This window comes from Indicator indicator, chromosome Z (assembly GCF_027791375.1).
Source record: "Indicator indicator isolate 239-I01 chromosome Z, UM_Iind_1.1, whole genome shotgun sequence".
NCBI lineage: Eukaryota > Metazoa > Chordata > Aves > Piciformes > Indicatoridae > Indicator > Indicator indicator.
In genome coordinates this window covers 24,088,436-24,113,215 of record NC_072053.1, presented here as the reverse complement: position 1 = coordinate 24,113,215, position 24,780 = coordinate 24,088,436, and the positions used below count along the sequence as shown (strand labels likewise).

At 37.5% G+C, this 24,780-nt stretch overlaps 1 protein-coding gene across 1 annotated transcript in view; it reads left to right on the top strand.

The window, feature by feature from the left end:
* The window catches only part of FGF10 (fibroblast growth factor 10), a 61,107-nt gene that overhangs the window by 23,089 nt on the left and 13,238 nt on the right, over nt 1-24,780 (top strand). The window lies entirely within an intron of this gene.

Sequence of the window (24,780 nt, the reverse complement as noted above, 5' to 3'; positions counted from 1 at the left end):
TCTATGATTCTAAGTCACACTGCAAATTAAAAAAATCAGGGTAGAACCTGCCCCATGGGAATTAGCGTACCTTAATAATTTTTGTCAGTTGACATCTTGGTTCTCAAAACAAGACCAGCCTTTTCCATTTTTTTTGTAAATCGGAGTACATGTAAAACTTAAAAGATATGATTCTTTATATCAAAAACCCTTATTTAGTCATTTGGATAATTTTCTTGAGGTTAAGTGTCAGTTCTGTGGAGGAGTTCCCAAGATCAGCTTTGTTTTTCTTGCAAGTTGCTCAGGCACTTTCAGTTGGAAAAAATCTGCACACCCCAGCTTTTATAAATTCTGTTTGTTGTTTATTTTTGCATTATCAAGATGACCAGTTGTATGTTTCATAAGTTGAGGGGTTATGATTAGGAGTGTGGCAAATAAGCTCCATTTGTCCCTTGTTTGGTTTGACACCCTTCCTGGATACTAACACTTAATTATTTATTGTCTGATTTGAGGATTTGAGTAGCTTGATATTTTTGTGTATTTATGTCATCCTATCATTAAGTAGTTGAAGACATATCTTGAAACAGAACATAATGTGAAATGTCCATGTTGAAAAATTTCTCATTATAGGTAATAGAAGTTAAACCATTGCACCATTTGTAGCTTCATGTCAATTGTGCAGTTGAGAGATGCACTCTTCTAAGAAAAGAGAGGGGAAAAATGAATTATAGTTAGGAATACTTTCAAAGTACATTTAAGCATTTTTTAAGGAAAAAAAATCAAAATTTGAAAATACTATTTATTTAGTCCATTTTGAAATAAAGCTGTCAAAAATCAACAGCAGCAGTTGCACTGTCTGTCTAGCTGTAAAATACTCTTTCTTCCAAGCATTAGCTTTCTTGTTTGAGTTTTGCAGAATAAAAATGTTTTTTAAAATCTGTTTCTAAAAAGAATGACACATAGACAAAAATAGAAGTACCCCTACTCCTTTATGAATGATGCATACAAGCACTTGCAGCTACTCATTCCCAAAATGTCAGTAAAGTCAACACCTCCTAAGCTTCACAGTTTCTAGCTTTACTGTGAATATCGCCACTTGTTGCAAATTAGCTAATTTGTTTCAGTTTTCTGTTGTTTGGGATTATTTTTTTTTCTTAGCATATTTTACTGCAGCAAAATGCAAAGAGAAAGATAAAAATGTTTTAAAGTATTATACTGTTGGAACTAATTCAAGCCAAATCTTGACAGCTTTTCTTGCATATTTATTTTAATTAGAAGAATTTTTAAATCTTGGATGCTTAGTCTTCACGTATCCATTGACAGTGGCCAAATATGCATGCTTTTTTGAACATTCAAGCATTTGTAGCTGCTGTCCAGAAAGAGATGCCAAATAATTTCACTCTGCTCACATACATTGCAAAAAATAGGTAGGAGTAGATAAGAAAGATGAGACAAGTCCTGGAACAACAATATAAAAGATGAGAAATCTGGTTATTTAAAATTGTAAACAAAATTCATCATTGACATACATCTCATGAGCATTATTTTAGCAGAAATGGCTATGTAAGATGACCAGGTCTCACTGCCCAGCTGAAGGAGATTATTAGGTGTCTTGTAGTGCTATGGGTGTAGAAAAACATTAAGAATTGAAAATAGTAGGTGTGTGTATATACAAGTCTATGTGTATGTACAAACACCAGATTAGATAACAGATGTTATCTTACTCAAGGTGATTTACTGCAAAAATAACGTTTTTGGTTTTGTTGGTAAGTTTTAATTATTAATCATTTGACTTGTTGTCTAGCTGCCTGGATTTGTTCTCAATGTCTGCAGTTGTTTTGCCTAAATACACAATGCATGGACACATATTGCAGGGGATTTAGAGGAACAATTTACAGAAGTTAGCTTTACATAATAAAAGCAAGGGCATTACTCTTAGAAACTTGGGTTCAGATAGTGTCTGCCTAACCACTGTTGAGCCTAATGAATAGCAATGGAACCTGGTATTATGAAGTGCAGGGAATCATCAAAGGTAGTAAAATCAAGATCAGACCAAAGCAGCATCTGGGAGTGAAGTTTTAAGTAGCAGACAGGAATGTGTACTAATTACTGCATTGTTAATATGTTGCATGTGGTGTTTGAATAGAGATGGTGTAACTGAGGACAGGCAGTAGCACAGCCAGTGTCCTGGAATTTATCCATCACAGATTCTGTATTAAATCTCCAGCTGCTTTATAACTTTCCTAATGCAACATATTCCCATGCAAAACCTGTCTGCCCAACTAAGCACACCATTTCTTTCAGATGTCACCAAATTTATTTAACGGCCTAGGACCGTTTGGTTTCCTGTTAAACTGGATTGAAAGCTTAGAAGAGGCAGCCGAACAATGTTTCACTGCTACTAAAATACTTGTATATATCAGACATACAAGTTCATCAGTGTGCTTCGATGGCTTCTTTCCTATATATATACACAGGAGGAACATTTAGTTGAGATGTTGCATCATTGCGTCCAAACACAGCATTCCAAGGTGTCTTTTATTCATAGAGGAGGCTGTTCTTCAATCTGTTCTGTTTTGTTATGGTGTGTTTTGTTTTCTTCTTTATAGATCAGGAGACTTTGGAGAAAGTATTTCTTTTCTGTACAAGGCATGGTGAAGAAGTACAGAGCAAACACACTTCACCAGCCAAAGAAACCAAACCTCCTCATCCTAAATTTTACATGTTTATTGCTTGAAATATCAAAGCTGTGAAAGGCAATGTCACGCTAATTACTAGTCTGAAGAGAAGGAGGATAAGGGGAGACTTTTTTGCTCTATACAGCTACCCAAAAGGGTGTTGTAGAGAGGTGTGTTGGTCTCTTCTCGCAAGTCACAACTGATAGGCATCAGGTTATGCCAGAAGTTTAATTTAGACATTAGGAAAAATGTCTACACCAAAAAAAAAAAATTATCAAAGACTGGCAGAGGCTGCCCAGGAAAGTGGTTGAATATATCCCTGGATGTATTTAAATACATCCCTGGAAGCATTTAAAAGCCATCTACGTATAGTGCTCAAGAATATAGTGTAGTAGTGTCTTTTCCAAACATAGTGATTCTGTGATCAATCTCTTGGATGGAACAATATTTATCATTTGCACTTACAATTTTCGAAGGATAGCAACATGATCTAATTAATATTCTGGAAGCACAGAAAGCATTAAAAGTCTTGGAATACTTTGAACATAATGTAGCAGGATAACATATGCAGCTTAGCTGTGTAATTAAGAAAGTCTTGAACATTAGTTGGACCGTGAATGTGGTAGGTGAAGACATCATTTTTCTCTATGAAGTCTTCCAAGTGGTAGGCTTTGCCATCAATATCCATCTAAAATGCAGAAAATCCACCTGTTAACATCACAACTGTTTGCCAATTTATGTCTCACTCTGCTCCCAGACTTCCTTGGCATATCTGGTATCACTGGAAGATCATAGGATTATGATAGATCTCAAGGGAATTGGCCTCTTACGCCTTGTGAGGCTTTTATGGACAACTTTTATTTGCTGTGTCATTTGGAATGTTGTCTTCATGGCTGGGAAATATTTTCGTTATTTATGGGCAATATGAAATAGAATTTATCTATCAAGGGCATTTGTAGGTTGTGCTATTGTATGCTTCTTGTATCAGCCTTCTGATGTATTTGTCAATCCACAAAGAAACCTGGTTAGAGTTCATTAAAACCTGAGAAGCACTGAAGGACCTCCCATCACTATTGCTTTGGCCTGAGGGTGAAATTACATTTATGATTTGATCAAAAGGGTACATTATGAACAGTCACATTTTGTTATGCTCCCTGTCACAGGGTCATCAAGAAAGAAGCAACAGGGCACAGGCCACTAGCTTGGTATGGTGCTCTGGATCTGCCCTATGATATTCAGGATTTCCTCACCCCAGTCTTAAATTATACACACTACATATTTGAAAAGGGAAAGTATGCTGCAACTGTTTCGGGATTTGTCCATTCTCCTTTACATATTTTTTGCCAGGCTGCTAAGACTCTGATTACGTTTTTCCTACTCTAATGTACTCTCTGATTCTAGTGGTAAGAAAGTCTGAGTTTATTTTTTAATATGTCTTTTTTTCAAAGTCTTGTTACTTTGAAACATATCTTGTAATTGGCTTGCTCTGTAGCATATTTTACTGTGGACTCAAATACCTAACTATCTGATTCCAGTGATAGCAGTGACTTGGAGAGACTCTTTGGTGCAGAATGGGAACACTTTTTAAATTTTTAAATGTTTTCTGGGCTAAAGAGATGGTTTTCTACCCAGCTGTCACTAGCAGCCATATGTCTTTGTGGGTAGTAATGTGTAGAGGGCAGCTTTCCCACCATAGCAGTTTTCTTTTATCTTTTGTCCTGCAGAATTTCCAGTCTTAATCACTGCTGAACTCAGTCCTGGTGTTTGTATGCCAGTATTAATTGTATGAGAAAATAGCCTATGTTGAACCTTACAGCACCTTACCTGTGTACTTCCATTGCAGCCTAAATGCTGTGGCTGGAGACAGCAGTCAACTGATCACCACTCCTTCTCTTGTAAGGTCCATGGATTGCCACTGTCCTGCTCCCATCATACTCACAGAGCCTGAAGTAGAATGTAAGCATCACAGTGTTGAGAGTATTTCTTCATTTCATGCAGATCACTGGAGGTTTCATATCCACAGGCCAAAACTCTCTATCTCATATGAAATATAAAATCTCTATAAAAGAGGTGTCAGTGTCCATGTAGAAATCTCACAACAGCATGCCAGCCTGTATCATCTGGCTCAAATCTGAAATTTTTCTTTTAACTTTAAGAAAGCTTTCAAGGTATTCTTTTCCTTTAGGTTCTTAAAATTACATGATCTTCATCTTCATCACCATATTTTGCTATTTCATAAGTGCTACTGGCTAGCATAATGAAAGAACAAACAGAAGAGATTAGTTGAGGTCAAGCTCTGTATACAAGTGCCGAAGAGGGCCATTCCCATGTTGTCTTTCAGGTGTGCCTAACAGATGTTTAAGCAGAAAAAGAAAACAAATAGGAGCACTTAATACAGTACACCAAAGCAAATCAGTCAATTGCAATTCATAATTAATTTCATTTTGTTTCATATCACTAAGTTATCACAGTATATCAGAGGCTGGAAGGGACCTCAAGAGATCATCGGGTCCGAGCCCCCAGCCAGAGCAGGATCACTTAGGGTAGTCTGCACAGGAATGCATCCAGGTAGGTTTGGAAAGTCTCCAGAGAAGGAGACTCCACAACCCCCCTGGACAGCCTGTTCCAGTGCTCTGTCACCCTCATCATAAAGAAGTTTCTCCTCATGTTGAGGTGAAATATTCTATGTTCTAGTTTGAACCCATTGTTCCTTGTCTTATCACTGTGAACTACCGAAAAGAGCCTGGCCCCCTCCACTTGACACCCACCCCTCAGATGTTTATATACATTGATCAGATCCCCTCTCAGTCTTCTCTTCTCCAGACTCAATAGCCCCAGGGATCTCAGTCTCTCTTCAAAGGGGAGATGCTCAAGTTGTCCTTGTGTTTCCAACTGCTAGAAAAATCTAAGTTGTGAATTAAAAGTTCCAGTGTAATTAAGCATCCAAAGGATGCAACTTCTTCTTTCTTAATAAAACAGCTAGTAAAAGAATTAGGTTTTCTGCTGCTGCAGATATATTGCCCTAACTTGTGTATCTTGTTTAAGCTAAAGACATGAGATAGGTTCTCCTCTATACTAATATTACTCTGATTTAATGTTCTTATTAAAAGTAGTGAATATTTTCGGAAGTACACTTAAATGATGTCAGGCTCTTCCTTTATTGTTTGTAGTTGTCTGGTATTTTGGAGAGAATTTTATTTGTATGAAGTAGCTGGATTCTGAGACTGCAAAGAACCCTTTTGTGAAGTCCTGTATGAGCATCAAGCACTCAAGAAAACATCTCAGCAAAGTGGAGCCTTTGGAAGCAGAAAGGGAAAAAGGAGCAGAAAGAGAACATGTGAGAAACTGTCATCAAACCAGGGGTCTCAGGAACTGTTGTAATAGTTGTAAGACCTTAACCTTACAAAATGAGGCATTGCTCCAGTTTAGGAGGAGGGCGGTGGCATCCTGGCCAAGGAAGGTTCTCCTCCCCATCTGCTTGGCCCTGATGAGACCACATCTGGAGTACTGTGTCCGGTTCTAGACTCTGAAATTCAAGACAGACAGGGAGATACTAGAGTTCAGTGGAGGGCTACACGGATGATTAAGAGACTGGAACATATGCCTTATCAGGAAAGGCCTGGGACTGTTCAGCCTGGAGAATTCTAAGAGGGGATCTTATTAATGTTTATAGATATCAGAAGAGTGGGTGTCAGGTGATAGAACGAGGGACAATGGGTACAAACGGGAACACAGGAAGTTCCACTTCAACAGGACGAAAAGCTCCTTTACTGTAAGGGTGACAGATCGCTGGAACAGGCTGCCCAGACAGGTTGTGGGATCTCCTTCTCTAGAGACTTTCAAAACCCACCTGGAGATGTTCCTGTACGGTCTGCTGTTTTGAAGGGAAGTTGGACTAGATGATCTTTTGAGGTCCCTTCCAACCTCCACCATTCTGTGATTCTATAATTCTATGAATCAAAGGTTGCCTTCTCTAGTTATAAGCTTAATGGAAGAGGAGGTTGAGTAGAACCACTGCAATGTGCTCTGCAGTAGGCTGTGCCTCAGGCACATTTGCTGAGTTGTGTGAAAGGAATAAAAAGAAACTGGTTCTTGGGGCAAACTCATAGCATTAGACTGCACTCAGACAAGAGCACTGAAACACACTGCAAAGGGTCCTTGCCCCTCCATGTACTTGAGTAGTTTAGTGGCAGTATATTAGAAACTGCAGCTTTGACTGAAAGGGAAAGAACATTCAGCAGTTAACGCATGTTAAAAGAGAACATTTTTGTTGTTGTTGTTTTACCTCAAGTAATTTTCTTAGTTCTCGTTTACCCTCTTGTTTCTTTGGTGGAAAGCACTAAAGAACTCTTGCTTAAACCCAAGGCAAATGTTTTCTTTATAATGTAAATAGAAGTTACCTTCCCATGACACTGTGGTGCAATCTCTTATCAGTTATATAGAGTAACAAAATACACTGCTTTGGTTTTCTAAGCTGGCAAGTTAGTTTTCTGACAGAGACAAAGTCAGTAGCACATCCTTAGTGGATTCTATGCATCTGTTAATTATATTACACCATAATCAGAAAGCAGCAGCTGGAATTGCAGGACCTGATGTTCTCCTTCAAACCAGCAGTATTTTTGCCATTGAATTCATACAAAGGCCTTGGAAATTTTTTAAGTAGCCTATTAATTTGGTGTAATAGAAATCATGAAAAAAAAACCATTTCCTGAACATTATAGTTTCTTTGGACTACTAGCAATGTTAAGCAAGTGACAAAAGCTCTGAGCATCCCCATTTGAAAGTCACTAGATGTCTGAAATGGCAGAAGCAAAAAAACTTCATTAGACTGTGTAGGTACCACCAACGCCTTTATGTATCATCCCACTCACAAAGTCCAAACAGCCTAATATCCAGGAAACAAAATAAAAGTAGTTTTGTGCTACCCAAACAATATTAACAGAGTAAGACTTCACTAAGGTGCGAAAGAGGATATATACTGTATTGATTCGAGGGGGGTGGGTGTCAAATAGATGAGGGTTTGATCCTTTGATTTCAGTGAGTTACGGAAGTTTTTGTTTGTGAGTGGGAAGGCTTGATAGTATTTTTGCTCTTTTGCTTTTGGTATCCAAATGTTTCCTCTAAGAGGTCAAATAAGAAATAGTCCTTTGTGAGTTTGTGGAGAGCTTTGATAGTGCTTATAATTATTATATTCTGAAGAAAAATATGTCATTCATTGTAGACTGATAAAAAACAACTGTAGCACAGGCATAGCTGATTATCAACACACATTAATACATAGTTTTGGTATATTTTATTTTACAGACATTTTAGGTGTGTATTTTCAGACAGTCATAAAGTAATATTTATTCTGATTGAGAGTGGAGCTTGAGAGGAAAAAGACTTCACTCGTACATAATGCCATTGAGCAGTCCTGTCTGAAGTTCATGGACATGTTTCTTCCGAGTCCAGTGAACTTTGAGTCCAATTCCTAATGAAAGTCAAATTAAAGATGTAGTATTTTCATTGGTTACTCAAACATGCTGTCCTGCACTTTTGCTTTACAATTGAGGAAAAACAACTACTAGTTTGGAAAAACAATTTGGGTTGTCCCAAGTTCGTTAAAATGTGGTGTCAAAACCCAAGTAATTCTTTGTGAGGTGAGGAGAAGGAAAATCTTTCAAGCATACGTTTGACTTTCATTTGTTTTATTTGAGAGCTACTCTGTAAATTTTAAATGGGAGTTTTAAAATCAGGTTTAAATGCAGTTACAGATAAATCAAACTTTAACATGGCTGTCTTGGCAGAGTATTTGTTTTAAATAGAGCTAAGAATTAAAATGTGTTTTAGCTTAGGTAAGGAGTTTGAAAAGCCCAGAGATTCTTATAGCCCTGTTTCTCAGAGTAACCCAGAAGATTCCCATTTTATGTTTCCAAGCTTTAATGACCCATAAAAATTATTGTATGCTTGGGATGCATGACAAAGTATCAAATTTCTTGCTTTGCCCTAGAGGCAAGCATGCATCATCCTGAAAAATGATCCTGGATAGGTATTTTAACATGACTTTGAACTCATCCTTCACAGCATCTTATTCTCAACACAGTTTTGTCTCCAAGAGCCCTACTCAACACATGGCTGTCCTGAAAGATTCAGTTTTTTGACATCTGGAGATGATCTCACTGTGATCACTGTCTCTCATCTCCCACCAATCTTCCCTCAAACAATTTCCAACTCATTTTTCTCACACAGGCATTATTATACCCAGAATTCATTTTTGGAGTATTTTTATCTGCACAATGAAATGGTAACAGTGCAAAACGATGACTCATTGAACAACGACTATTGGTCTGAATTCTGAAAACTGTTACCTTTGAAAACTTTGAAAACTACTTGCCATATTAGTTGTTCTTGACCATTAATTCCAGGTTTTGCAAACACCATTGCTGTTTCTGTTCTCTTCCTTCTGACCTTTCTCATAATTTTCAGTCTCTGCTTCCAATTCATATATCGCGGCACAGCCAGAAGACTTGATAATTGGCCTCATCACACTGTCCCCATGTTAACTTGTGTTCACTTACTCTCTTTGTTTCCTCTTGTCAATATTTTATATGGTGAAAACTCCTGGGACCAGTGTCATTTCAAGAGTCAGCTTGAGTATATAACCCCCCCAAAAATAGGGCAGTAGATCCTGCATGAGGTCTTCAAACATTATTATAACTAAACAGAAATTCTTTTCATGCATGCATATACAAACACACACTTTAAGTACATGGAAAGTAATAGAAAACAGGATAAAATCTAACAGGGATTTGCCAAAGGGGTATAATGTCACTTTGAAGATTATTTTTAATGGACAAGGAAAATAAAGGAAGCCTCATCTATCTGGCTGCGCTTCATGAAAGTTCATAGAATCATAGAATCAGCCAGGTTTGAACAGACCTCTAAGATATCCAGTCCAACCTATCACCCAGCCCTATCCAATCAACTAGACCATGGCACTAAGTGCCTCATCCAGTCTTTTCTTGAACATCTCCAGGCATGGCAACTCTACCACCTCCCTGGGCAGCCCATTCCAAAGGCAAATCACTCTCTCTGTGAAGAACTTCCTCCTAATATTCAGCCTATACCTTCCCTGGCACAACTTGAGACTGTGTCCCCTTGTTCTGCTGCTGGTTGCCTGGGAGAAGAGATCAACCCCCACCTGGCTACAACCTCCCTTCAGGTAGTTGTAGACAGCAATGAGGTCTCCCCTGAGCCTCCTCTTCTCCAGGCTAAACAACCCCAGCTCCCTCAGCCTCTCCTCATAGGGTTTGTGTTCCAGACACCTCACCAGCTTCATTGCCCTTCTCTGGACATATTCCAGTACCTCAACATCTTTCTTGAGGAGCCCAGAACTGGACACAGTACTCAAGGTGTGGCCTGACCAGGACTGAGTACAGGGGAAGAATAACCTCCCTTGTCCTGCTGGCTACACTGTTCCTGATACAGGCCAGGATGCCATTGACCTTCTTGGACACCTGGGCACACTGCTGGCTCATGTTCAGCCTACTATCAACCAGCATCCCCAGGTCCCTTTCTGCCTGGCTGCTCTCCAGCCACTCTGACCCCAACCTGTAGCACTGCATGGGATTGTTGTGGCCGATGTGTAGAACTCTGCACTTAGCCTTGTTAAATCTCATCCCATTAGTCTCTGCCCACCCTTCCAAGGTCCCTCTGCAGAGCCCTGCTACCCTCCAACAGATCAACACCTGCTCCCAGCTTGGTGTCATCTGCAAACTTACTGATGATGGACTCAATCCCCTCATCCAGATCATCAATAAAGATATTGAACAGGATGGGGCCCAGCAATGATCCCTGGGGGACACCACCAGTGACTGGTTACCAGCTGGATGTCACACCATTCACCACCACTCTCTGGGCTGAGCCCTCCAGCCAGTTCTTGACCCATTTCAGAGTGAATCTGTCCAAGCCACAACCTGCCAGCTTTGCCAGGAGTTTGTTGTGGCAGACAGTGTCAAAGGCTTTGCTGGAGTCCAGGTAGACTACATTCACAGCTTTCCCCACATCCACCAGGTGGGTAACCTGATTGTAAAAGGAGATCAGTGCTCCTAAATCTGTGCTCACTGAGCCTGATCCCTTGTCCATCCTGTAGGTTCTATGTGATTGCAGTCCAGATGGGCATCACCTTGGCCAGCTTCCAGTCATCAGGGACCTCACCTGTGAGCCAGGACTGCTGATAAATTATGGAGAGTGGCTTGGTCAGCTCATTTGCCAGCTCTCTCAGCCTAGGATGGATCCCATCTGGTTCCACGGACTTGTGAGGATCCAAGTGGCTCAGCAGGTCCGTTACTGTTTCCTCCTGGATTACAAGAGGACTACACTGGTCCATGGCTCCATCTGCCAATTCAGAAGGCCAGTTGTCTTGAAGATAATCTGTCCCAGGTTGATGCATTCAGCAATAATGCGAAAGCAACAATGCTTTCAGCAATAACTAGTCAATGTATTAAATTGGGTGATGTGACATTAAGGAATCTTGAAAATATAAAGCAGTTGTAGTAAATAGGTGAGTAAATGGTGAGTAGAGAGATGGGATAATTTAGTAGTTTAAAGAACAAGACATGAAGGGTTGGTAAAAATAATGTGTTATAAACAAATATTTATCAGTCCGAAAGCAGGATTTCAGCATACAGCTTCACCACAGACTGAATAAAAATCTCTAATGTGATGCAGCAATGGAAAATATAAACAGAAGCCTCTAAAGTTCTGCTTTAGAGAGTTCCTGTTGAGGTGGAGTAATTATGATTACATTCTGGCACTGTTAAGAGCTCATCTGAAATAAAATGCTTGATTCTAGTTTGAAAGTGGGAACTGAAGCAAAAATGACTCTGTGGGTGGCTTCGCAATGGAGAGAAGGAGTTTTATCAAGGAGTCTGAAAGAAACCTTACTTGCTAAACCAAGTGGGAAAAAAAAAAGGCTAAAAGGGGATGTGAGACTTCTCTGTTAATATTTTTAAGCAGAAATATTAAAAGGAGTAACATTACAAATATGCTTACACTAAGAGACTACTGATACAGAAGAAATGTGTAAAAAACCAACCCTTTAATTTTTTTGCTGGAATGTATATTGTTTAACTGTACAATATAGGAGGTTTCTGAAATGCACTTCCAACAAAAACCTAAGCAGGAATTAAGGCTTATCAGTTTATGAGAATGTGAAGTAATTGCTTCACATAATAAGTAACTTAACTCAGCTTTACTGCCTGGCTTTATGCTACCATGATTTAAGGCATTCAACATGAATATTTAATTTTAAAATATTCGTTCTGCGTTAGGTGACTTTTTGTTGCATCTTGTTGATTCTCAGTGCTTGGTATTGTTTAACACTCCTCTTTGCTAACCACAAAGTGTGTGCAGATCTATGTATTCATAGTTATGTGGCTTAATGAACAGTTACTTAGTTTTGAAATGTTTCCTTTTTGCTTTTGCTAGAAAATGGGGGATGATAAATTAGTTATTTAGAACATAATCATTTACATGTGGCTTTTGTCAAGCCACATTTGGAAAGAAATTAGCCTGCAACTAAAAAAAAAATATCAAAACCAACAATTTGAATTTGTTTTTTTAGTAAAATTACATTAAATGACATTTTGTTGGAAACCTAAGAAGTAATTTGTCAAAATACACTTTGCATTTAGCATGAACTAATTTATTGAGCAAAAGCAGTGTATGCAGTTAGTGTACCAAAGCGGCTATTTGCTGTTACTGTTTCCTTAGGGGTTTTAAAAGTAGTAGAACTCATCCTACACACCTTATTTTTAAACATTGATTTATTTCATGTTACAAATTCCACCAACTTCCAAAGTCCCAATCACTTCTTAACTTTGAAAGGATGACTTAGTAACGCGAATAAACTGAATAGGTCATAATAAAGAAGTTATTTTCTCTGGTAACCCTCTCATACATATCTTTCATAGGGTGGGGTGGGGTGAGAAGTAGAAAAGGCATTGACTCTGTGTAAGCATTGCTCAGCAATAATTAAAACTTCTTGTGTTACCAACAATGCTTTCATAACATATCTAAAACACAACTCCATACAAGCTACTCTGAATAAAATCAACACAATGCCAGCTACAAACAGTTTAAAACCCAACATTGTACTCAGATTTTTGTACAGCCAGCTATAATCGAAGCAGTACTGGTTTAGTTACCTAAAACTCAAATGCTCAGTCAGTAGATACTGAGGAAGCATAATATTATAAAGGCACAGAGGGGTACAGGTTTAAAAGAAATTCAATATTGATTTTAGTGGAAGCAAACTTAGCACAAAAATGGACTGTTGAGATTTAGGCCAATATAAAATGTTGCTGTGCATTTATCTTACTTGGCCACTCTACTTGCACGCATAAAATACTACTGCAATGAACAAGACAAAGTGCTGTCGCCTTGGAAGTTGTATGGTGAACTGTAAACGTTCTTCTGTACTATAATATTTACTAATTCTGCAATATTCACTGAAAGCTGATTTTATTACTCATGAAGTGTTTAGGGACCTGTGCTTTTATTCATGCAGTAGACTGTTTCCAGCATTGGCAAAACTTCCAGGCTTTAAAGTGAAAGTATTTTATGGGGACAGGTCAGAGAGCAAACTAGAGATTTAACTGTAGTTGACATATGTCTACTAAAACCACTGTCACCACTGTGTTTTTCAGCCCTGCTCATGGCTCACAGGAAGAAAAACTATGACCTACAGCCATTTTGTGCACCAGTTTTCAGACACTGAATTTCATAATTACATTTCACAATTCTTTTCCAGCAAAGCCAGCCAAATGTTTCATTGCAATCTCTTTTTTATTAATGAAGTGTCACTGTACAGACAACGGTTTCGATGATGCATTTGTGATGTATTTTTGGTTACTCTGTGAGCACACTGTATGAGTCCACTTGAGCCTTGTGCTGAAGAGCATGCTGCAATATAGTCCATCAATTTCAGTTTTCATTATTTTTTTTCCTCGTATGTTCCTTGATGATGCTTCTGCTTGCTTATAATATAATGGAGTGAAAATTACACATTTGGATATCTAGCAGACAATTTCCTTCACATAGAGAGAAATGAAAACACCTGCATTAATGAGCTTAATTGTCTTCAACAAAATGAAAACACCTGCATTAATGAGCTTAATTGTCTTCAACTAGATTACTGTTAGTAGACATTATTATTGATATAAACGTACATGTTATCTGATTATCAACGTACATCCGATGTGATGTACGTTGATCACATGATCAAACGTACATGTAATCTGATTTTGATCACAAAAGCAAATTGTGATTTTGATAGATGTTTGCTAGAAGGTGACTAAACACAGCTGAAATTCTAAGATACCCATAACCGGTGAAAGATTTGAAATACTTCCTGAAAGACACCCTTCTCTGGTTCTATCTGTTATTTCTTTTGTTTGGCCTGCCTCCAGGTGGGAAAGAGCTTAGTGGAGATCTGTCTATCAGACAACATTGACGATGTCTTGCAGGTAGAAACATGGGAAGGGAAGATGAATGGTGTCACATGCCTACGCTGAAATACATCAAATTTTAAGAAAAACAAATTCACCTTGGATTACAAGAAGTGTTTACAAAGAGGTCACTATCATTTTGCCTGCATGTAGAGTCCTGTACCTTTTCTACATAATTTTCTGTATCAGAAATACTAATTACTAGCCAGCACAGTATAATTTGAAAGTATGAATAATTTGATAGTTACGCAGTAATTTGGCTTCTGATGGGAACTATACCAGGGATTTTTCCATTCAGTTAGATGTACTTCAGGGTTTTGAAGTACCTTTCTAAATTATCTGTGAATGCATATCAGAAGTCTTCTTAAAGGGTATTTCAATAGCTAATATTCATCTGGTTGGATCTATATTTGTGCATCAGAGATGTACAATGTGACACATATGTGTGTTTATTACATACATAAAAACGTACATGAGACAAAAACCTTTTTCTACATGCAGTTTACTGTTGCAGACAAGACGTACAGAGACACTTGCAAGTTGACAGATAAAGGGGAGTTGGACTTGATCTCAAGAGGTCTCTTCAAACCATTCTGTGATTTTGTATGACCTCTATCAGTTCAGTTTTGTTGCTGAACTTTAAAACTAGTTTATTTTTCTGGTGTCTTCCAAGTAAAGGCGCATATAAAACTATTCATGGCAACTTAGTCTTTATAACCAGATGCCAGCTTACAAATACTATCTGAAGACACGATGAGATAGGAACAAAAGTGGAAATACCATGGGTTAACTGGACTAGTGTGGCCTGCAAAAAGGTACAGAAGAATGGCTAAGCACAGAGGATCAGAATGTGTCAAACAGAAAGGCTGAGGTTTGTTCTGGAGAAGAGACAAAAGTATTTCTTCACTATGGTATTTCAAAACTGTTCAAACTGGCTTTAAACCAGCTAGGCTGAGCATCAGCAGCAAACAAGGCACTGGGCTGAATCCCTCTGCAGAGCTAATGTACTGTGCACTGATCACCTGGAAATCTATGGTGCTAATCCTGTTGTGCTAAAAACAGTACAAGAACAAAACAGGAGACAATCCAAATGATAAATATGGTGGCATTAAACATAATATTATCTTGGTTTTATTTTTTATCAGATATACTGTAATGCCTCTCCAGGCCTTAGATTCAAACTATTCATATAAATCAGTGCAGGCTTCTAAGCTGCATAGGTGTTCATTACACTGGGAAGGCTGCTCTCTCAGATGCTAAGATGTCTTAACAAGCAGACAAATCACCTTTCTTTTTAAAAAATACTCTGTACTGCCTCAAATATTACAAAATTTCTGGAGTTTTGTTTTAATTGTTCTGCTAAGTGACATTACCCAAGTTTGTCTAATCACAGATGCTAATGAATTCCAAGGATTTCAGAAGAGCTATTGTCATTTTCTTACTCTGTGGTGTTTTGATTTCTCTCTAGCAGGCAAACTCCTACCTCTAGCACCTACACATGTGATTATTCATGTTGTTTCTGCACATCATATGTTTGTATTGCTTAGAATTTTATTGTCACAGGTGTTCAAAAAACTGCATTTGATATCAATTTTCTTTGAAAGAAATGAATGCTAAAGTAAATTTAAAGTTTAAGACCATATTCCCTATTTTAGCCTGGTGTACCTAGAAGTAGTTGTAGATGAGCTGTTTGGCTTAGAATACTGATTTTTTTCTGTAGTTTCAGACAAAGTAACAGAGGGAGAATGGAGGAGAATCTTAAGGAGTCAAGATGTCAGAATTAGGCACACTATTTATTTCAAAGGAGCACTTTTTAAATTATTATTAAAATTAAAGCATATACTGATGAGAAAAATGTTATGTTATCAACTTAAAATGTGTCCACTTGCAAACGGAGACTGTGAAAACACCTTGTCTCTCAGATTTTGTAAGTTATGTTTTCTCTGTCCACCTCCTTATGTAGGGTGACATTTGACAGTGGCTTCCAATTTTTGCATCTATTTCTAGCTTTCCTGGAGTTCCTACATTTAGCAGTTCCTTCATACATGAGTTATGTGTATGACTTTTGAGAGAAGTAATGATACTCAAATCTAGTTGTAGGCAAAATCATTCTTTTTATCTTGAACCAAATTTTTGCTTGCTGAGGGTTTTCTGCTTTCTTCTGGATAAACTTGCTCATTGCATTTTATTTATAGAACTGAATTGTTCACAATAAATCCTGTAGCCAGTCTACAGACTATATAATCCTGATGTTCTCAAGCATCTATGCTCTGTTTCGTTTGCCCTCATTTATTTTTTGTGTGATAGATAAATGGTCACCAACTAACAAAAAATGTTTAGTGATCTTAGTTCACATATTAGAACATTTCTTACAAATGCTAAAGCTGTATGTGGCAGTTCAAAGCTGCTAGAGAACTTTTGTTACAATTCAGCTTTTTTTATTATATGTTTTCTTTGAATTTGCACTGTAATGGGGAAGATAAGGGAAAACCTCTACTGATATCTGAAACACTTCAAAGACTTAAGAAACTAAACATGCAAGACAGATGCTTTTGTTACCGTGTGCTGTATCTTATTTCACCATCTTTAGCAGCATATACAGCTTCATGATTTGACAGAATTAGTATCTTACTGGTCATTGATATGAAAATTTGATACAGCAGGAAACACTTGTTTCTGGGGAGAAGTCTCATTTTTTTACAGCAATTCTACCCTAAAAATACAGCTTGGGAGAAAAATAAAAAGTTAATAAATTACTAATACTTACCAGTTCTTAGATTTCTTAATTATATGGAAAGATAAATATAATGTGGTCTAATTGCTTTTATATTGCAGCCTGTTGCATTTTCTACAGTTAACACAGCAAAGATAATGGGAACTTCTATTTTAAGCATAACTAATATTTGGGTAATCACATAGCCCAGGGAGGCATTAGACTTTGTTTAGACACATCAGTATGTAGAGAACCTTCACAGTGAAGTTTCTGTGCTACCTAGTTCCAAAATGTAAATTTATACTAAAATGCTTTTGTTCTTAACTAATTTTCCTAACTTCAGCTTCTACAATTGGATCTCTGCTGAGTCTTGGATATTTTACATTAGACAGACACTGTTTTCTTTTTATATTTGTTTGTGGGGAGGTTGTTTGTTTGTTTGTTGGGCTTTTTGTTGTCTGTTTTTGTTTGGGGTTTTTGGGGGGTTGGTTGGTTTGTTTTTAATGAGCTGAAACTTCAACACATAAATAATCCTAAAAGTGAGCAAGGTTTGCCAGTATGATTGTAACAGCAAATTGACACTTGAGTGCTGAAGTTTGAATTAGAATCATAGAATCATAGAATCAAGAAGGCTGGAAGAGACCTCAAAGAGGAAAGAGAGGGGAAAGAGAGCTTGGATCTCCCCATTCTTGCATATGGATAACCCCAGCTGCACTTCCTCTCAAACTCCTTATTTACCAGCTTCTGCTTTCTTATATTTTTCTTAAAGTAAAATGATAATGATGGTGATGATAATATAATAAATTATCCAATTAATCTGAAATAACTTGGCTAATGAATGCTGCCTTTTACTGCTTTAACTCTAGGGTATACATAGGTCTAGCCTGTTTATAATTAAGGACAATTCATCCTAAATTCAAGTGGCAGAAGTGGCCTGTTACAGCAGGAAAAGCTGAGTCCCAGCCCCACTTCTGCTTTGTAACCACAAATTTGCTACAGTACTTTACACACACTGCTTTCCATTTACAGACCTCACTGAAAATACTCATCTCTAAATGTTCCCAGCCTTCTTCCTCATTCACAGGATGATATACCACTGGGATTTCTTTATCTTTCTTAAACTGAAAATGGGCATGGACTAAGGCTGTCAGGTTTGGTTTCTCCCATTATAATTAAAGTAACAGGCTTTAATCATTACCAGCAATATCAGTGCCACAACAGTGTTTACATCCTAAATATGCTTCTAATTTTCCCAGTCAAAGCCAAATTGTTGGTGATATCTTAATGTTTTTTTAGGTAGCTAATGCCAAAATGCAAGGTTATGATCTTGATCTGAATATTTCCCAGATGTGTGGTAAGGTGAAAGGTGGAACAGCTAACAGAACTTGACTTCCTATCTGTGTTAGTCTAAGTTAAGTGAATTCTAAGTCAGGGATAATTAGAGAATGAGACCCCCAGAAGCCTTCACCTTCACAGCTGTTAGAGATGAAAGCGCAGTGCTTGAGTGGATGTAACATAATCCACATGTTGGAAGAGAAATCTGAATCAGCTGTCACTGTCTTCTTGCGTATGTTTTACAGTGCCACATTAGCCACCTTCTTGTCAAAAGTCAGTGATCTTCTTCAAGCTTAATGTTTCCAATTTATTTACTGTGGAACTGGGACCAGATTCTGAATTCCACAGTGACTTTCACTGAGATTTCAGTTTGCATATGGCAGAACAAGTTCTGGAAGACATTCTTGATTCTAAGGGTCTTCAGTCACTGAAGTCACCTTATATATTTTCTAAGACAGCCATGTCAGAGGTAGTATAGATACCAACAAGAAAAACTTCATAAAATTCTTAATTTGGCCTCTGGGTTATGGACCAGATGATTTCCAAAGGCTTTTTCCAGCCCAAGTAGTTGACTTGAAAAGGCATATAGAAATCTTTTCTGTGTCCCACAACACTGGAATTGTTCAGACATAAATCAAAGATTGGTAATCAAATAATTTTAGCTAGTTAGGTAAGTTTACTCTTATTAAATATTGTAGCCTCAGTGAATAAAACACTGAATTAGAACTTGATGGATTCCTGTTTTAAACTCTGCTACTGCTCTACTAAGTCAGTACTGCAAAGCTTTCGTTATCCTGAATCAACAGTGTTTACTGGCTTCTCAAGCTGATCATGCTGACTCTGATACCCAACAATACTGTCACATAAAGGGGATATGGCATTCAGGGGCCTGCCTGTTAGTAGTAAACAGCTAACAGCCTGTTTTCAATGTACATGATGGAGTGTCTTTTATGAGGGTAGAGTGGGAAAACATTATAGAGCGGTCCTATAACAAATCTACCAGTGATTTGCTTTAGGCCACTTTCTACTAAGACATAAAGCAGGTATTTTGAAGAAGTAAGGTTTAAGTATTCATGTCAGTTGTTTTCTCCTAGTAAATTTTCATTCAGGTTTGTTAAATGACTAGCTCAGTTTTCATATAAAAAAAAATAAATAGAGCTCTTAAGAGGTAATCAGGCAAGCAATCAAAGAAGTGATGAATTGTCAGTTCTATGCTAAGAAAATTATGTACTTAATCAACAATCAGCCATTGATCTGAAAGAACGTTAAGAGCTCTGTATGTTTTGTCAGAAGCAGCACAGGAATAAGGAATTGCTGAAGTACTGATCACTGCTTCTTTAAAATCTTCCTTTTTCTGAGCACTGGATTAAAATGTTTTTGTGCAAATAATGATTGTCCAGCTTTGAATTGTGCCAGACTGGTCACTTATCAATTCATCTGACATCTCTTGTTGAAATGAGATTTAAGGAAGAAGGATAGATCTGGCATAAACTTGTACCAGCTCTTGGAGACTTCCAGTCTTCCTGATTATGGGTAGTCTGCCTGGAATGTGGGCACAGATCTCCCTTTTATGTTCTCAACAGCACTGAAATTGTTAATTTGGAAACCAGAGATTGACATGTAAAGAGTTAAGATAAATTAGAAGGGATTGCTGAGGTCAGTGGGCACCTGGTCTTTTCAGTTTACACTTGGAGCAGTGGCATGTGCAGCTTTGAGAACCTTCAGGCAAAGTACTAGAACTCCTTTCACCAGAACCATTCCCCTTGGTTCTGAGAACTGAGAAACTGGTTCAACAACTGGGATTTCATCATCTCTGTCACATTAAAGGTTTTGCAGAGCATTAGCTGTTGCTCAGTATGTACATGAAATATATGGCACATGGAAATTAAAAACCACCTGCATATAATGTCAGTAATACACTGATACTCTATTGTCATAACAAATGAAATGTTTGCAATATAGTTACTGTCTTGATTGGGGTTTTTTTATGTCTTTCTATTTTTCCTACCAGAGAGTGGTTTATTATATTCTGCTTTCTCTGAGGGCTTTCATTTTTTCATAGGCAGATGACAGTGAAACTGGTGGGACTGAGTAGGGTCAGACAGTCCACTTGCTTTGTAGTTGAATTATAATTGTGCAGATACATGACAATAGATTTAGCAGTGTCCTGTAACTGTTGATTATTGTGTTAGTTTATACACAGCAAGGAGCACTTGGTCTTGGCACACACAGATTTTAAAACTGCAAAATAAATGAAGTAAATAAATAAACTGACAGTTTAAAGGAAGCCACTGTGATTCTTGTATGCTTCAACTTAATCTTTTTCTATCAAGTTATTTTTTAAGTGTCTACTACAGGCAGACAGGAGGAGGTTACAGTGTGGGCTTGAGGGGAAAAAGAGGCACCAGGAAAATGATGAATAGAAAACAATTTCCTAGAAGTGTGCAGAGGAAGATGAATATTCAAATTTTCTGAAGTAATTCTGTTATCTTCATGGTTTGCTTTGTAAAATATTTGATGTCTACGAACTTGATTTGTGAAAGGAATTCCACAAATTTGCAAGTCTTGTAGGAACTACAGCTGAGGGTCTAGATTTCAGATACTGAATTCCTAGTTTTGCATGACAATATGCAAGCTCATTGATTGGGTTTTTGTTTGGTTTTGTGGTTTTGTTTGTTTGATTTTTTTAATTTGTTTTTGGTTTGTGTTTTGTTGTTGTTTGGTTTTTAAAGCAGATATCCCTTCAAATTTAGTATAACAGGCCTACTACTGTTGGTATAATTATGTGTTTCATTACAGAATCAAGAGGTGTCTCAGTTCTTAACACCACTAATTACAATGTTTGAATGGTTTCTAATAAAACAAAAAGGAATTATGGTTAGTGTTACATTTGGTCAGATGCGAATTAGGATCAATAAGTACAAGCTATAAATGAAGAACATGAGGATGAGGAATGTAAAGTTTACAACTTAAGAGGCAAGATCTCCAAAGTTTATACATAATTCATAAAGACCACACACTGTGAAACAACTCTTGAAGCTTTTGTGAGCAAAATCTGACTACTTTAGGATATCATCTGCACACCATGTATGCTGTAAGTCATACAGTTCTGGAAGTGTTTTACTTCAAATGCAAATATTCTACAAAATACTTCTCTGTAGCATAGTAATAATTCAAACCCTGTCAGAAATATGATGATCTTCTGTGTGGAAACACAGTTTTATAGGCTTGGAAGATAACTCAAGAGATCACATGGCGTATCCCCTTGTCCCACAGTGTACAAATGGATGATACCTATCATCAAGTCTGCTGGATAGTTTTATCACCTGCTTTTAAAGACTATACACACTCCAAGGAATCTTTAGTGAATACAGAGAGTTTTCACCACCTCCACAGGATGCCATTATTTTTAATATCCTCTCTTACTCTTCTGTGCTGTCAAGCCCATTATTTCTATTACCTCTTGCATGGGATATTCCCCTTCTCTCTCTGGATATTTTTTAAGTATTTGAAAGCTACATATGCATCTTCTTTTCCAAAATCTCCTCTTCTTAAGATGAATAGAATGAATTTATTTAATTTTCCTTTAAAAGTCATATTTTCTAGACCTGTGCCCATGCTGTTTGCTCTCCTTAGACATACCTTGAAATTAACATAGAGCCCAGATGAAGCCATTCAAGTGCCAAATAATATGGAAGGTTTTTCTTTTTTATTTCACACACTATATTTATGTTTAGACATGTTGGGAAGATGTTTGGTTTTCATGTTGCTCACTCAAGCCCAGATTGTGGACCAGTAGCCACTCAGGCAGTTTTCTGCAAAATGGGTATCTCATTTTCTTCATCCTGTGTTTGTGTTTTCTAAGTACTTCCTTCAGCAGTGAGGCATTCAGAATGATTCTCTAAATACAGGTTCCTAGCCTCTTTAGCATCCTACTTTAAACACAGTTTTATATGAAAGCAGTGTATTTAAGGCAATGTAATGTGATAGCTTCAAAAGCTCTTTTCATAGTATGATCTGTTACGTTGTGATAAAGTGAGATCAGATTTAACAGCATTTACTCTTGACAAGTTTTTGTTGATTGTTTCTTTGCTTTCTTCCATTTCTCTGTATGAGGGGATATATATGTAAGAAATACAGGGCAACGCCACGGCTTTAGACTAAGTTCAATCTGGTTCCCTGTCTCTTGACAGCAGTGACAGCAGAAGCTCAAAGAGACAAACATATAGTGCTAACTGCTTATTATACTTTCTTAGAGTCTGTCAGTATGCAATTCAGACACAAATGTCCTAGGAACACGTTGAAATTAATTGTTCTGCTTGCTTTTCAGTTCATGTGAACTGATATCCTATGAATGACTTGTTAACAAATGTGGAAAGATACTTTCTGTTGTTTTAAATATTTGACCAAAAATTTCATTTCAGATTCAGTACATAGCTGCTCATTCTTTACTTCCTTAAGGTTGCCCACAATGTAGTAGGTTCCCCTCCTCAAGTAATTTCTGTTCCATTCCTTGATGCTCCCAAAAATTCTCAAGCTAGTTCACTGCAGGCACCAATGTGAAGGGAAATTACAGCCAAGACCAAGCCAGGCTTGGTTTTCTTGGTTTTATACACTCTCATGCTAGGCCTTGCAAGAGTACATGACCTTGGCATCAGACTACATCAATAGTGAACAGGAGGACTGCTGCGTAGTCTTTACACTCAAAACAGAAAAATCACAAACCTCTCTTAGAGTTGTGGATAAAGTCTGTAGAGGTAATAGTCTGAGAAAGATTGAACCAAGCACTTTTAGGGATGCACCAGACCACCCTAGAAGGTGTGGACATGATTGTCATCCAGTTTTCACAAAATGGCCTGGAAGCCAGGTGCACTTTGCAATGTTAGACAGTATTGTAAGCAAAGGTGTCTCTGAGCCTGACATAAAACTACATAGAGAAGAGGGGGGGTTCTTTGCCTGCCCTTTACATGTTCCCTGACAAGGATTCTGTGAGGATCAGAGCAGAAAAGCTGGAAAGAGTATATCAAACCTTCTGAGTCCAGTTTTGTATTAAATGTCCCAGCCATAGTTTTGTTAGTGTTTGTGCAAAATACTTTCATGGTTCAAGGCATGGAAAAACCAAAAATATTTCAGCAACCCAGGCTGGGGAATCAGAGTTTATATGAAAGGGCAAGATGTGAGGCTCAAGTGTGTGCAATTAGATCACATAAACAAGCATGCTTGTTAGATGTTATCTGAGGATGTCAGCAGGGGAGATGGGAAACAATATAGAAGGATACTTGAAAATAATGAAAGCAGAAAGGTGTGAAGTGATTGTGCTCTGCAGATCAGCCTTTTAAGTTTCTGTGTAAGATTGACGACTTTGTCACCCTGCTTTTTGATGAGGTGTTGAAAGAATGTTTAAGAAGACTTAAGTCTTCTCTGCTTTATCACTGCTCATCAAAGTTTAAAAAACCCTGTTTGTACTAGCAGGCTGAAGATACCAGGTCCAGCCAGGTTTCAAGGCAGTCAAGTATTAAAGATGAAAACACTGTGAAAGACATATATCAGGTGTCTGCACTATATTAGTCAATAGTTTACATCTTTGTGCAAGAGACCTTGTTACTTGTTTCAGTGTTTCAGAATACTTTTAATGATGAAGTGTATAGAATATTTAAGATAAATTACGAATTTAGAATCTAGCATTAAAAAATGGAAAGCTGATCACATAGCATTATGACAAGAATAATGTGGTTATTGTTTGGTGTCTTTTTGATTGCTTGTAATTTAGGATGAATTAAGTACATAGAATTATTTATGCCAGAGAAAAGCAAAAAAATCAGTGGACATGGTAATAAACTGGTGGCCAGAGGTCACTGAGTTCTTTTCAGCTGCTATACTGTTGGTCCTAAAATCTTCTCATATAGTAACAAATTCTTATTTACTCCAAGATGGTGCATTAAAATTCTTTTAATAATTGTGTCTTTCAATAAATATTTTGTCAGAAGAAGTTTAAACAGTAGTTTGTTTACAAAGTACCCACAGGGTTATGAGCTGCTCACAGTCATTGACTGGTCATCTTAAATCATATACAACATGGACCCAAGCTATGTAAACACCAATATTAGGGTAAGACACTTGCCTTTTACGTGATCAAATCCAGGTAAGGTAAGAAAATAACTGGGGGGGGGAGAAGGGAGGAGGCTACAAGGGACATGCAAGAGTTAGGAATTTTAAAATATATGAAATAATGTTTCCAGTAACTTTCTTAATGCTGATCATACAGCTGCCATAATATACACTTCTTATGCTTCTGTTCCCAGTCATTATAATGTTTTCCCAGTCATTAAAATGTTATTATTGTGACCAATCCATATTGGGAATATTTGTGGCTTTGCAGAAGAAAACTGCTGAAAGTGTTGATGCATAGCTATCACCAAAGATCATTATAGCCATCCAAGGGTAATCTTGTATTATAAACATGTGGGTCCCATCATTTAAAATGCTATGGATTCCTTTGTCCTCTGTGAGGTAAAGACAGACATAAACCCCTAGAAGCAACAACTAATTGATGTGGTGGGTGTGTTTAGCAACTTTCTGACTTGCA